Source organism: Zootoca vivipara, chromosome 2 (genome assembly GCF_965207765.1).
Source record: "Zootoca vivipara chromosome 2, rZooViv2.hap1.1, whole genome shotgun sequence".
NCBI lineage: Eukaryota > Metazoa > Chordata > Lepidosauria > Squamata > Lacertidae > Zootoca > Zootoca vivipara.
In genome coordinates this window covers 2,930,692-2,946,256 of record NC_142584.1, presented here as the reverse complement: position 1 = coordinate 2,946,256, position 15,565 = coordinate 2,930,692, and positions in this window count along the sequence as shown.

The following is a 15,565-nucleotide window of genomic DNA, read 5'->3' as shown; positions in this document are numbered from 1 at the left end:
GGCCCGGCCACGCGTTGCTGTGGCTCAGCCTGTTAAATGAACCTTCAGAGTCCCCCTTCAGAGTCCCCTAACCTTCAGAGTCCCCCTTCATTTTGCATACAATCATTCCCCCGCAATACACGTGTTGTTTAAAATTCTGCCCCGTCCCAACCCTGTCTCCCCCACCCAAGCGTGTTCTGTGAAATCCCTGCACCCCGTCCTGACACATTCATCCTCCCCAAAGGCAGGGCCCTCCTCCACTCAGTGCCCCCGTTCCTCCCAAAGTTGCATGACAGCACAACACCCCTCTCTCTGTTCCCCACGCTGCGTGACGTCATCTTCCTTCCACGTGTTGGCACCCGTCACCCCAACCCCTCTATCTCTCCCCCTCGCAAACCCCTGCAGCCTAGCTGGTTCTCCCAGCTGTCCAATGCTGGGCATTGCTGTTGATTTCTGTTGAAGGCCCATATTCAGTTGGTTGCCGTGGCTTTTTGTGATGTCACCGATAGTCTGCAGCCAATGGCAGCAGCTGAGGCCGTGTTGACATCCAGTAGATGGCGCTATACCAAAGGAAATGGCTTCAGTTCCTTTGACGTCCACTGGAGGGCGCTGTGTTTTCCCCCTAAAATCGTGTTTTTACCTGCCTCAGGTGTGAAATCTGTCTACACAAACTGCATTAGCTTCCTCATGTATTCGCATATGACGTTGTGTCAAAATTTTAATGCAATCGGTCCAGTGGTTTCGGTGAAAAGTGGAGACACACAAACATGCTCTGGTTACATTTTTATATAGATAGAAAACATCCAGCATGTAGAAATATAAATGAAGCCTCTCCCAGATTCACATGTACATAAATCAGAAGGAATCCTGTTCAAAATAATATTCAATCGACTGCACTATAGGACACTGACTTTTCCTTTTTGGCATTCCTTCTCCCCTTTCAAAAACCTGGGCAAAGCTCAACCCTTTCTTTGACTTTGGATAGCTCTTTGCCAAACTTGGTGATACCATTAATCTAGGTCCCCTGGCCATGGCAACCTCCACTTACCTCCAGGAGTCTTTGGGACGCCATCTTCTAATGTAGGGCCTGAGCAAAGGTCACCTCTGCAAACCTCGAGATGCTGAGGATACAGGAAGCTCTGTTCAAATGGTCACAAGCTCCTTTGCTAGGCAGAGAACATGGAATTCCCGGCCTCAGTGCCAAGGTTCTAGGAGAGTCCGTGTGACCTAGTGGTTAGAACAATGTTAATGCCATGCAAAGCTAGGGTGACACACACACACACACACACACACACACACACACTAGCTGGCCCCCAGGAAAGGGAGAGGATGTGTCCGTCCGTCCCCCGTGGACTATGTGTTCCCCCCCCCCCGGTTGTTGTGTCTCATCCCTGTGATTCCTCCCATCCTATCGCGACCCATGAGGTATCCCATCCCCCCTCCCCCGGGTCATCCCTGTGACTCCCCCCACCCTGGGTCAGCCCATGGTCTATTTGGACCCCTCCTCCCCCCACCCACCACTCAGGGCTCCACTCAGCCTAGTCTGTAGGCTGTAAAGTACAGCCAAGGCCTAGTATGTAAATGCGAGCCTCAGCCTCCGCCCTGTATTCCTTGGCCCCCCACCCTTGGAAAAGGAACTGTCCGCTTCTGGGTTCTATTTCCCAGCATGCACTTTGGGGTGAGTTGTGTGTTCTGAAACACAGGGGTTTGGGGGTTTTACGTGGCCCAGGAAAGTGTATGGAAAGTGTCTTAGGTTACTCTCTTATTCGCATGTGGCGTTGTGTCCAAATTTCAACACTATCGGTCAAGCAGTTTTGTTGAACATTAGAGGGGAACGGACATGCCCAGTTTACATTTATATATATATATATATATATATATATATATATATATATATATATATATATTCTTTGAAATATACAGTTTAATACAGTGGTACCTCGGTTTAAGTACACAATTGGTTCCGGAAGTCTGTACTTAACCTGAAGCAAACTTTCCCATTGAAAGTAATGGAAAGTGGATTAATCCATTCCAGACGGGTCCGCGGAGTACTTAAACTGAAAGTACTCAAACTGAAGCGTACTTAAACCGAGGTATGGCTGTACTTCTTCTATTATTTGTATCCTGCTTTGCAGACTCTTGTTGTCTCCTAAAGCAGCTGACATTGAATTAAAAGAAGGTGAGACAAGTCCTGTCCTCAGGTTTGGAAGTCCAAAGACAAGACACCCAATGGAAGGGATGTGGAGGAAGAAGGCAGAGGAAGAGCCCCTTTCCCTTGGCCCAAGGAGAGGCCTGAGATGTCCCCAGGCAAGTCCTGTCCTGCTGGGGCCAAGCTGCCCTTCCCCACCCCCAGCTCTACTTGGACAGAGATGCAGAACTGACCCTGTAGGCCTTCATGCCCAACATCAGGGGGGCTGTGGGGCTCAACCCCCTCTCAGATTCCCCTGGGGGCCTTATCTGGCACCAAAGGTGGCAGTGCCTGGCAAATGCTCCCCACCTGCTGAATTTCTGCCCCTGGTCTAGGTAAAGGTAAAGGTAAAGGGACCCCTGACCATTAGGTCCAGTCGTGACCAACTCTGGGGTTGCGGCGCTCATCTCGCATTATTGGCCGAGGGAGCCAACGTACAGCTTCCAGGTCATGTGGCCAGCATGACTTAGCCGCTTCTGGCGAACCAGAGCAGCACACGGAAATGCCCTTTACCGCTTCCGGTTGACCGCGCCATCTTTGCTCAGACGGGGGTCCGATCAGCGGAGCGGACCTCGGCGCTTCAGAGGTGGAGGGAATTGCTCCAGCGAAGCAAAACCTCCTTAAAAGCCCCAAATCGAGCTTTTTGGGGACGGATTTTGCCTGGCGGCGCCAAAAGCGGGCTCTCTCCTCCCCGGATCGGCTTTGTTTAAGCCCCCGAGAGCGAGGAGGTGAACCGCGGCGGACAGGCTGACACTGCTGCTCTGAGAGCGCGAAGCTGCGAGTCTGGGAAGTGGAGGCGGCCAATTCTTCCAAGAATAATTAGCAAATGAATAGACTGTGAGTAATTTGGATTGTTTGGAATTTAAATTAAGGCAATTTGGATTTGGGAGAGAGGGGGAAAAGAGGAAGCCACCCCCCCCCACGGTAACATAAGAGACAGTAAACAGAAACCCGAAGCCGTAAACAGAAGATCTTAACTTAAAAGGATCCCTCAAAGGCATCAAAGAGAATCTCCCCTAAATGCAGGGTGAAAGGGGAGAGAGACTGTGGTTGTGAGTGCCCTGCAGCAAGAGGTAAAGACTAAGAAAAACCTTTCTTTTCCTCGGGGGCCGGCAGCCCAGACAACCCAGTGAGTTGATCAGGATTTATAAGTCAATTTTTATTTCACTGTATTTCTGAACTTTGTGGAAATTCTTTTTTGGTTTAAATTTTGTGAAATGTGAGTTCGAACTTTATTGTCCACAAGACTTGAAGAATGCAGCCAGCTTGTTAAAATGGAGTCGAGAAAATAAAATGTGATCATATTCCACCCCACGTGACAAGTTTTGACCTTGGCAGGATTGAACTATGTCAACAAAAAAGTGTTCCCCTGAGTTCCAGCGGTCTGTTTTGACCTTAATGTGGGAAACAAGAATAGAACTATGTCAAGAGGAGACAAAACGGCAAGAGTTACAGCAACAATTTCAGATGGTGATGGCAGAATATGATTTTCTAGAAGATGAAGCTTTTGAAACTGAAAAAGATGAATGTGAGAATGACAATGATGGTGACTGTGATTTGGAAGAAAAAGATGAAGATGAGGACTGTGATGATTCAACACAAAATGAAGCACACCACGAAAAAAATGATGACTTTACTCTACAAAAAGCTGGATGGAGTGCCCTGCATTTGAGGGGGGCACGATTGGTATTACTGGAACTCCAGAACACCCACAGGGAAGAAGGAAAAAATATGCAGAGAAGAGAAGAAATTCAGGGGTCTTGTATGGTGGCCTGGATGGCAAAAGACTATAAACAGGGGGTGGGGTGAAGGGAAAGTGATGTTGTGATTATAAGGATGGATTAACAGGTTTATAACTGGTCTGCTGATTATGGAATTTGCTGGATTGGGGGGGTGGAGCCGGTAATCGGGGATGTAAGGTTAAATTGAGAATAGTTATAGTTTTAAAAGTGAATGGATTTTGGAAAAATGTGAAAATATGGAGGCTTATAGAGGGAGTAAAAATTAGGCACGGGAAGATAAAATGGGAGTTTGATTTTTCAGTGATTTGAACATTAGGTGAAAATGATAATAATTGATTTATAAGTTGTATAAGATATAAAGGTGTATTTTTATAAAGTAAGAAACTGTTAAAGATGATAAAAAAGGGATGAAAACCGGGGAAGGGGGGGAGGGGAAGCCCACAAAATATGGTTTTACAATTATGAATGTAAGAAATTTTTTTTCTGTTTTGTACTGTTCTTTTTCTCTTTTTTTGCTCTTTCTTTTTTCTCTTTTTTCCTATTTTAATTTTTTTCTTTTTTTGGTATGACAATAGATGGTTGGATGGATGTCCTCCTGCGTACTGCCCTGGTTTGCTGGAGCTCCCTGGTGGCAGGGGGGGGCTTTGGGGTCAGGGGAGGGGGAGGAGGACAGAAATCCAAGCATAAAATGGACCATCTCTGACTGTTCACCTACATGAGATACTTCTGTGGCAGGGGAGGATCCATGTGGGTGGGTGGGAAGAAGGTGGAAAAGGTGTTTATGTATGTACCGTTTCCTTTTTTTTTTCTGTTTGTAAAATTAATAAAAAGTATGTTTAAAAAAAAAGGAAATGCCCTTTACCTTCCCGCTGTAGCAGTACCTATTTATCTACTTGCACATTGACGTGCTTTCAAACTGCTAGGTTGGCAGGAGTTGGGACTGAGCAACGGGAGCTCACCCCGTCACGGGGATTCGAACCGCCGACCTTCTGATCAGCAAGCCCTAGGCTCTGTGGTTTAACCCACAGCGCCACCCGCATCCCAGGTCTAGACCATTACTAAAATATACAGCAGAAGCCTCAACCTCTGTGCTACTCTAAGTGCAGCCCCATACAGAAGTAAATGCCACTGGGTAAAGTGGGGCTCCCACGCATTCCCACATGCGATATTTCGCTTGCTGCTGCACTTTCAAGTAATTGGCATGCCTGCTTGAACCAGCTTCAACACTGCAAAGCCACAAGTCTCCCAACTTTTCAGACCTGGCTGGGGCCCACTACCAGTAGCCAAAAAAAGAGGAGGCAAGCAACTTGGTGGGGGAAGCTGCTTACTTTGCCTTGCCCACCTTCAGGCCTCCCCCCACCCCACAAACCTTAAATTCTTTAAGTTAGCAATTCTGGCAGTTTAGTGGGGCTTGAGTTCCCTGAGTCAAGGGGTGGATTCCAGAAGGTTTGGGGAGAGCAAGGAGTGGCCCCAGCAGAAAAGGTGTGTATACATACCGGTAGGTGTGTGATTGTTTTTAATGGGGTGATGGTAGGAATATGGCTTTTCCCTTTGCTCATTTGGCAACAGCGTAATTAATGGTGGTGATACGACTGGTGGGGCTCACCTTAGATCAGGGCACAAACCATCAATAGAAATGACCTAATGGTCACCTAATGGCCTTGGGTGCTTGGCAGGTGGTCTCACCAGCACCGAGTTTTCAGGGCCTGGAGGAGCAGGCAAAGTGCCTGGGCTGGGTGGAAGTGGCGTGAGTTTGATAAACTTCCAAAACTCCCCTTTTTATGAAGCAAATGTAGACAGAGATTTCTCTCCCCACCCCACCCCCCGCTCCCCATATGAGCCCTGTCTGCTGGCTCCCCTTGGGCAGCTTTGATTCAGGCTGGGTTTGAAGATCAAGTGAAGCAAAAGGTAAATTCGGGCCCTTTGATCTGCAAACACAGGCGTCTTCATTTCCATGTTTGATTTTTCATCGCTTTCTGAACTGAAAAGGTGCCAGTATCATCAGTGCTCGCCCTGCAGGGGGAACAGGTTGTGGAAAGCCGCGGGGAGCTGAGGGGGGACATGGGGGCATATGGTGTGAAGCAGGAAAGCGTGCCATAGGGGACACTAACACACTGCGCCGCAAAGTGTGCAACTTCACAACATACAGCCGCATAGTTTGTAGGAATGAAACTCCCTACCACCTAAAAAAAAAAATACTCTGCATGCATATGTACTATCATGCATATGTACTATTCACGTACACATACATACATACATACATACATACATACATACATACATACATTCTCTCTCTCTCTCTCTCTCTCTCTCTCTCTCTCTCTCTCACACACACACACACACACACACACACACACAAAATGGACAACGACTATGCAGCACATATCTGAATGGTGCCAAACAAAACAACACACAGCTCAGGTGCACAAGCTGTATATTTCAAAAGGTTGCAATGTGCAGTTTATTAGCTCCTCATAAGTCCATAAAGGGATTACTCTGAATCCAGCACTTTGTGGCTTGCAACCATCTGGACACAAAACTAAGCAACACACACCTACACAATGCACCAGTACAACACAACACATAGCTTGTACAGGGTATGCACAGTGCAAAGAAAGAAGCCTGGGCGGGATGCAGCTATACAACTCACCAGCAGCCACATGTGCCACGGGACTGTGGTGAAAGCAAGGCTCACTTGATCACCTCTATTCTCCTACAAGGGTCACAGGTTACACACAGGAGCACAGAAAAAAAAGTAATGTTGTGTATTGAGTCAGAGGATTTTATATCTGTATTACTATTGTATGTACTGTATTTGCATTAGGATAAAGTAACTGCCTTTTGGTTCCAGAAGGTACAGCCACTATTGGTTCATTTAAGCTGCTGTATTTGGATCCTCTGTCTTATTGGTTTCCTCCAAAAGGCAACACTGTGATTGCCTCCAAAATGTATCCCTTTCTAGCTAGTCCCCAGTCCCTATAAATGTAGCTTTCCTCTCCTCAGAGCTCAGCCTTGTTTGCTTTAATAAAGAAGTGTTACTAGAGAACTGTCTCCAGCATATTATGTCAAGAGAGCTGAAATCACGAACCCCACGTCACAACAAGTAAGTGAAGTGTAAGTATAACTCTGTGCTTGGGCAATTTCACTGCCATTGGCCTCTCATTGTAAGCTGCAAGGAGAGACCCAAAGACACAAACAATGTTTGCAAGATGTCTTTGTCCCTTTTTTTACTTCTACAGCACACAGACTCACACAGGCTAAGAAAATAAAGCGACATGATTGCAAACTTTGCTGAAACGAAACTTTTCTTAGTGGCAATGAATTCACTAAAGCTAGGGCACAAACCCTGGGCTACCTTTGTAGAAGAGTAACAAGCAGTATTGTGGAATCTTAAAGTCTAACGAATTCATTACTGCATTAGATTTTGTGGATTACAGTCCACTTTATCTAATGCATGAAGCATTACCCTGATACAGGCACATGGTTAGGGTCAGGGGAAGCGGGAAGAATGAGGTCAAAGGGAAATGAAATGTGAAAAAGTATAGACAGTAATAAGTACCTAATTAACAGTGGTATCATAAAGCAGTTGTTGAGAACATAGAATCATAGAGTTGGAAGAGACCACAAGGGCCATCCAGTCCAACCCCCTGCAGAGCAGGAAACCATCAAAGCATTTTTGACAGATGGCTGTCAAGCCTCTGCTTAAAGACCTCCAAAGAAGGAGACTCCACATATCTTGGCATTGGTAAGGCAGCTAACAAATATCATTTGTCTGGATTCAATTCACAAGTGATAGCATTGAACCTCTTAATTCATCTGTTGTGTTTTTTAATATTCTGTTGGAAGCCACCCACAGTGGGCAACCCAGTCCGATGGGTGGGGTACAAAAAATATTAACAACAACAAAAATTATTGGTTTTTAAACAAATACAATAACCACTAAACATTGATCCAGCAGTACATCTATTGGTGTTTGTTTTATCCATTGTTTCTAGACATACACATTCAATATTCAAACATATTACTTTATGTATAAGAATGTCTTGATTTTTGTCATTCACATACTTAAAGGGGTCCACGTTTCTTGGAAGGTGTCTCTATTCGTTTTGCCTTTAATTGCCTTCTTGTGTCTGGTGAGATGCTCAGACATTGCTACATCCCAGATATTACTTTCCCATAAGTTCAGGCATAATTTATTGGGGGGTGGTCTATAAACAAGTACAGTAAGAAGAGTTACCGTTTTGCAGTTAAAATTCAGTTTTACCCAAACAAATGGGAAACAATTAAACATGTATGATGATGATGATTACAAGAACTATGTAGAAATAAAGCTACATATATACGTATATAAATCTATTAAAACCATACAAATAATTCCAATAAAAACAGCACAGCACTAGCCCTTTCTTCAAAAACAGTCAGTTCTCCAAAGCCTGTAGGAACCAGAAAGTCTTCTCCTGCCAGCTTCATTAACCTGTGACACAGAAGGACAACAAGGAGGGAGCCACTCTGACTTCTCTAGAGAGGGAGTTCCAAAGTCTGGGAGCAGCCACCAAGAAGGCCTTGAGGTTTCTCAATTTGTTTTTTTAAAAAAAGATGTCTAAACAGGCGTATGCAGCAAATTATGAATGGGTACACTTCGTCGTCGTCGTTTAGTCGTTTAGTCGTGTCCGACTCTTCGTGACCCCATGGACCATAGCACGCCAGGCACTCCTGTCTTCCACTGCCTCCCGCAGTTTGGTCAAACTCATGTTCGTAGCTTCGAGAACACTGTCCAACCATCTCGTCCTCTGTCGTCCCCTTCTCCTAGTGCCCTCCATCTTTCCCAACATCAAGGTCTTTTCCAAGGATTCTTCTCTTCTCATGAGGTGGCCAAAGTATTGGAGCCTCACCTTCACGATCTGTCCTTCCAGTGAGCACTCAGGGCTGATTTCCTTAAGAATGGATAGGTTTGATCTTCTTGCAGTCCATGGGACTCTCAAGAGTCTCCTCCAGCACCATAATTCAAAAGCATCAATTCTTCGGCGATCAGCCTTCTTGATGGTCCAGCTCTCACTTCCATACATCACTACTGGGAAAACCATAGCTTTAACTATACGGACCTTTGTAGGCAAGGTGATGTCTCTGCTTTTTAAGATGCTGTTTAGGTTTGTCATTGCTTTTCTCCCAAGAAGCAGGCGTCTTTTAATTTCGTGACTGCTGTCACCATCTACAGTGATCAAGGAGCCCAAGAAAGTAAAATCTCTCACTGCCTCCATTTCTTCCCCTTCTATTTGCCAGGAGGTGATGGGACCAGTGGCCATGATCTTGGTTTTTTTGATGTTGAGCTTCAGACCATATTTTGTGCTCTCCTCTTTCACCCTCATTAAAAGGTTCTTTAATTCCTCCTCACTTTCTGCCATCAAGGTTGTGTCATCTGCATATCTGAGGTTGTTGATATTTCTTCCGGCAATCTTAATTCCTGCTTGGGATTCATCTAGTCCAGCCTTTCGCATGATGAATTCTGCATATAAGTTAAATAAGCAGGGAGACAATATACAACCTTGTCGTACTCCTTTCCCAATTTTGAACCAATCAGTTGTTCCATATCCAGTTCTAACTGTAGCTTCTTGTCCCACATAGAGATTTCTCAGGAGACAGATGAGGTGATCAGGCACTCCCATTTCTTTAAGAACTTGCCATAGTTTGCTGTGGTCGACACAGTCAAAGGCTTTTGCATAGTCAATGAAGCATAGTCAAAGGCTTTTGCATAGTCAATGGGTACACTTAAAGATACTCAAATGAGTATTCCTTCTGACAAATCCAGTTCAGGTTTATGCTGCACATCTTAAAATCAATCCAATTCTCTACTATGGCGCCACAGCTACCTCCTCAGGTTGCATTGCTGGAAACACTTGTCTCTTTTAAAAGAGAGTCATTTATCCAGATCCATTTCTTCATTAGCAATGAGACCCTAAGTCCAATCCATACCAACTTCCAATTTTTCTCGATGAATTCCATTTGCTCCTTGCCTTTGAATACCACTAGTTGAGAATTCTTTGCAAGGATTTAACACTTGTTGAAGGCCAGTAGCACATGTCCCTGTGGAGATGCTACTGAGCAGGGCAGAGTCTGCAAGTGGGGTTCACCAAGGCTACTACACCTGCCCACAGGATGACTATCACAAAGCCTCTTCCCCAAAGGGTGATTTGGTGGCAACAGGAAAAGTGGGAAACATCTGTGAGGAGCAGGAAAAGCTAAGCTTTTTATTGTTTTATTCTAAGCCTGGTTTCTTTTTATGGACTCTTCTTAGAAACAAGAGTGAAGGAGCGTCTCCACCCCCATCGTTCTGCCCGGACACTGAGGTCCAGCGCCGAGGGCCTTCTTGCGGTTCCCTCGTTGCGAGAAGCCAAGTTGCAGGGAACCAGGCAGAAGGCCTTCCCGGTGGTGGCGCCTGCCTTGTGGAACGCCCTCCCATCAGATGTCAAAGAGAAAAACAGCTACCAGATTTTTAGAAGACATCTGAAGGCAGCCCTTAGGGAGGCTTTTAATGTTTAATAGATTATTTTATTTCATTTTTCTGTTGTAAGCCGCCCAGAGTGACTAGGGAAACCCAGCCAGATGGGCGGGGTATAAATGTATTGTTGTTGTTGTTGTTGTTGTTATATAAATGACTATGAGCAGTGTGGTGATCTGAGAAATCCCTGGTTTGACTCTCACCTGACTTCAAGGCAAGGAACTCCCTAGGTAAGCAAACACTGGCTATTCACCATTCACTTAGCTTCTGCCCTTCACCTAACAAGTTGGAGATGATATTAATATCAGTCTTTAAAGAACTGAGATAGCGAATATATGAATCGCTCTGAATGCTCAAAAGCACTTTATGAATGCTGAATCCTATTGCTGTAGTTTCTTAGCAGATCTGGGATGCCCAGCAGAAATTAAAGATTTACATTTCAAAGACCCCAAAATAATTTCCATTGGGAACTCACAAGTAACAGAATTACAGCTCTTAACAAGCAAGAAACTCTAGGTGCCAGGGCTCTAGGTAGCCTGCTGATTACTAAGCAGTACACAAAAGGAGGGGCTCTGAATTTGATGGTCCATTGCTACTGGCAAAGAGGTCATTGATCTAGCCTGGGAGAGCCATTTACACCTGGCAAAGATCATAGAAGGATGTTAACTAGGTTCTAATCTACATGCTTGTTACAGGAAGCAGGAGTTCTCTGTCACCTTCTATTCAGCTGGGAAGATCAGAAGATGCATGCCTTGTTTGTGACAGCATCCTTGACAATGGTAGCTATTAGTTCTATAACCTGATACAGGCATTAGGCTAGGATCCTTAAGCACTACTGAACACTGCATGAAACTATTATGTCAGAAACTATATACTACACCTAGGCAATGAATGGGTAAAATATGCAAAACACATTCAGTAGTGGACAGCAACACAACACCTTCACTGTGAACATTCACCCAGTACATTAACACAGTAAGGTACTTAGGGTATATTCATTCATGGAAAACCTGCCCCATTAAAAGCTGAGGTATTTACTTCCACGGTCACTTAAATCCAAATTGTATGTGTGAATAGGAAACTAGGGGAGGAGGGCAGGAGACAAATGAAAACATGTTTTTAAAGGCTCTTTGTACAAACTGGGAATTGCTCCCCAGTGACACTAAGACACCAACCATTCAATATTGACGGGAGGAGTTGTTTATGTGAATTGACTTGCTGAATGTCTATTCAACATTCAGATGTAGGTATAAAACAGGGATGGGGCACCTCTGGGCCTTCAGATGTTGGAGTAAGAATAAGAATTATTTATACCTCGCACATCTGACCGGCTTGTCCCAGCCACTCAGCATAGCTTCCAAATAATATAAACAAACAACCAAGCATCAAGCAATAAAAACTTCCCAATACACAACTGTCTTCAGGTGTCTTTGGAAAGTTGTGTACAGTAATTGGTTACAGTATTTCCTTGACATCTGATGAGACGGCATTCCACAGGGTGGACACCACTGCCAAGAAGGTCCCTGCAACTTCACTTTTCGCAGTGAGGGAGCCGCCAGAAGTCCCTCGGAGGTGGACCTGTGTCCAGGCTGAAAGATGGGGGCGGAGACACTCCTTCAGGTATACAGAGCCACCTGTCCCATCATCCCTGACATGCTGGCTAGTGTAGATGGGAGTTGGAGAACAACATCAGGAGATCCCTGGCACAGAGGGAACAGGCAGAAGAAAACACCTGTAGCATTGAGAGGAAGGAATTTGCACACTGCCTGCTTCCTTAGCCAATACAGAAGATATCCATTGTCAGAGAATGTGAATTGATCTGAGGTATTTCCTATGTTGCCGCTCTTACAAAATTAGACATGGAAGGTTGAGTCCCTGCCCCCTGCCAGGGATGAGTAGGCACTGGTATTATAATCAAGGGTAATTGACAAAGAGGAAGAGATGCAACCTGTTTTCTAGGACCCAGGAACTGACTGCACTGTGGAGAGATGAGCTGTGTTGTGCTGGTACTATCACATGTGTGCACAGGTCAGGATGCTCTCAGGATTGTGACCAAGCAACCCTTACTGTAATGTGCAGACACACACATTGTGCGGTAATTTGTTCCTCTTTGTTGTGACACCTTCCCTAATTCTTTACTTAAATCTAGCCCTATAGTGCTAAGAGTCGGCCATGGGAACTGCTGCCATCTGCACATAGGTTTGCACTGACTGATGTAAGGAAAACCAGCTCTATTCACGAGAGGGCAGCAGAGCTGGCATTTAGTACATCTTATGTAGCACATCATAGGGGTGTTAGGGGAGGGGTAGTACCTCTGGAGGGGGGGCACATTATGCTCCTTCTGGGGTAGTTTGTCCACCTTTGGTCCCCACCCTGCACTCAGCTCTCACCTCTGGCTCCTAGAAGCTGTCAGTGTGCTACAGTGGGCACATCCTGGGAATGGCTTTGACAGGCTGGCTAAACCAGGTGAGGGTAGCCGATGGATCTGAAACCCTCAGTGAGTTAGGGACTTACCTTGCATGCAAAGACAGGCTCTGGTGGATTGAGCAGACGAGACCAAAAGTTGGTCCAATGGTCCAGGCACAGGGTCCAACAGCGGTTTCTGCACGTGCTGTTGAGGGAAGCAAGGGGCAGGTGGGGCTTGCCCACCTGGGAAGCAAGCCCATCCGGAAGGAAAACTGATCCTAAACCTCCTCTGCCTTGTGTGATACTCAGGAGAAAAAAAGGCTAAGGATCAAACCTTACACAAATCTGGAATTGAGTCCCTAAGTCCAATGGATGGCACTGGGGGGGGGGCTGCCAGGACAATTTTTCTGGGCGATGCGCTACTCACGCTGCCCCTGTGCCGCTTTGTGAGGCTGGGATCTGATCCTTCCAGGTTTCCCCAAGTGTTATCTCTCCTGGCTGTGCCCAAAGGGTAGTATTTGTTGACCTGAACCCATCCACCCTCGTGTCTCCTCCAGCTTTGGTCCTGCCTTTATCAGGCCAAGACACACTGATCTGCTTCTTTCCCTGCAATTCCTCCCCCCCCCCCAAAAAACAATCCAGAGATACTTTTGGAGGGAGCCTGGGAATGGGGTCTCCATAGACTGGATCCTTCTTGCTAGACCACCCTTGTGTGGAGCAGTGGGTGATTTCAGAGGAAGACCTTGAAACCGTTATATTCAGGGGTGATATGATAGCCATGTTCAAATATATAAAAGGATGTCATATAGAGGAGGGAGAAAGATTGTTTTCTGCTGCTCCAGAGAAGCGGACACGGAGCAATGGATTCAAACTTCAAGAAAGAAGATTCCACCTAAGCATTAGGAAGAACTTCCTGACAGTAAGAGCTGTTCGGCAGTGGAATTTGCTACCAAGGAGTGTGGTGGAGTCTCCTTCTTTGGAGGTCTTTAAGCAGAGGCTTGGCAGGCATATGTCAAGAATGCTTTGATGGTGTTTCCTGCTTGGCAGGGGGTTGGACTGGATGGCCCTTGTGGTCTCTTCCAACTCTGATTCTATGATTCAATGGGCTGTTGGGGGAGAGGAAACTAGTGGGATTAGGACTCCATTCGGAGCAGCGAGCCCAACAGACCCCCCAACTCTGCTAATGAGCAGCAGCACACAAGTCAAGCCAGACAGCATAATTCATGGCCGCCCCGCACCCCATGCTGTGTGCACCCCAGATCTATTATTCATGCCGCTGCCGCCACCCTCTTAGAGCCATTTCAGGACCGATTCGGTAGAGGACACTTCCACGGTGTCCCTCAGAGGCTGCTTCTCTTAATCTGCTAATGAGCTGCTCTCCAGGGGGGGTGCAGGGACCAAAGGAAATGAGCAGGCCTTAATTTGTGCCAAGGCTCACCAGGGCTGGGCCCTGGAAGCTGTTTTCAGTGCCGGGGCTCAACTTGAGAAGGGAAATATTAGTACATTAGCATTGCATTGGCTACATTTCCTGCTTGAGAAGACCCTGCTTCTGTTAACAGCTTTCCCCGCAATACAGTGATCCTTATACCACAGGGACATACTGATTTACGGTATATAAAAGCAGGACCTTTGTGTATCCTCAAAATTGGTCCTATCCAGCAGGTCCAAAGTATTTGAAGGGCACCAAGTTAAGGAAGACTGTGCTAAATTGAAAGAGAAGAGACTTAAAATCATAGACCAGTGTGGCCAGAGTAGTGTGACCAACACACACCTGTTGAAACGATTGCTCAAGATGGAAGAGGGTGCATCATGGAATTCCGCCTTGGGTGAAAATCCATGGAAGGAAGGCTGTGGCCGTAGGTGAAATCCCCAAGGAAAAAGGGTTGTGGCCAGGGGGAGAAGGAGAGCAAGAGGAAGGTGCTGGTGCAGCCGTATGAGAAAGCAGCGAGTACAACTCCTCGTTCAGAATCCCAGGAAAAACTGGGTGAATGTTAAATCCTAGAGAGGTCAGAGTTCCAACAGGTGCTGCCGTCCCACTCCAGAAGTGTTCACTTTTTTCTGACGTTCCCCTCTCAACACCCTCTGCCCAAGTCATCAACTTAATACAGAGAGAGGGGGTTGCCCGCCTCCCTGCCTTGTTTTTCCCCCCTAATTGAATGGCGTGGGACTGGCAACAGATGCTGCTCAGATGCCGAGTGCCGTGTTATGCTAAGCAGGTGTCTTCAAAGCCAGGCCTACATGGCACAAGCAAATTGGACAAGTCATTGGGTATCCACCTGGGGCTTGCAGGCCTTTGTACGGCTGCATCCGAACCGCTTGGCTGCTTCCTTCAATTTCCGTCATCCGCGTGGTGGGAGACAAGATGAAACGGAAGCTAGCCAGGGGAACAGCCTAACCCCCCTGAGTCAAAGATGCTAGTTGTTTTTCCTCCTAAGGAGAACTTCCTGCGAATCGCTGGGTTTCAGAGACGGCTCTGGGCAGCTGGTTTGGGACTCAGTGGGTGAAATTTCACTCTGGCAAAGAAGTTTCTGCAGCAGGGAAAGGATAAGGGCCTGGTGCTTCCCAAGTTACTGGGGGAGACGTGGCCCTCAGCAGAGCAAGAGGCCTCAAACCTTAAAAAGTAGATGAACTCTGCTCCTAACTCTCCATGGATTCCTGGCCTCCTCACTCCCAACCAAGTTTCATATGCATGTGTATAGATTTGTGTGTGAGAGAACCTGCCTAACTCAAACACTCAGGGTTGTACAGGGTTGT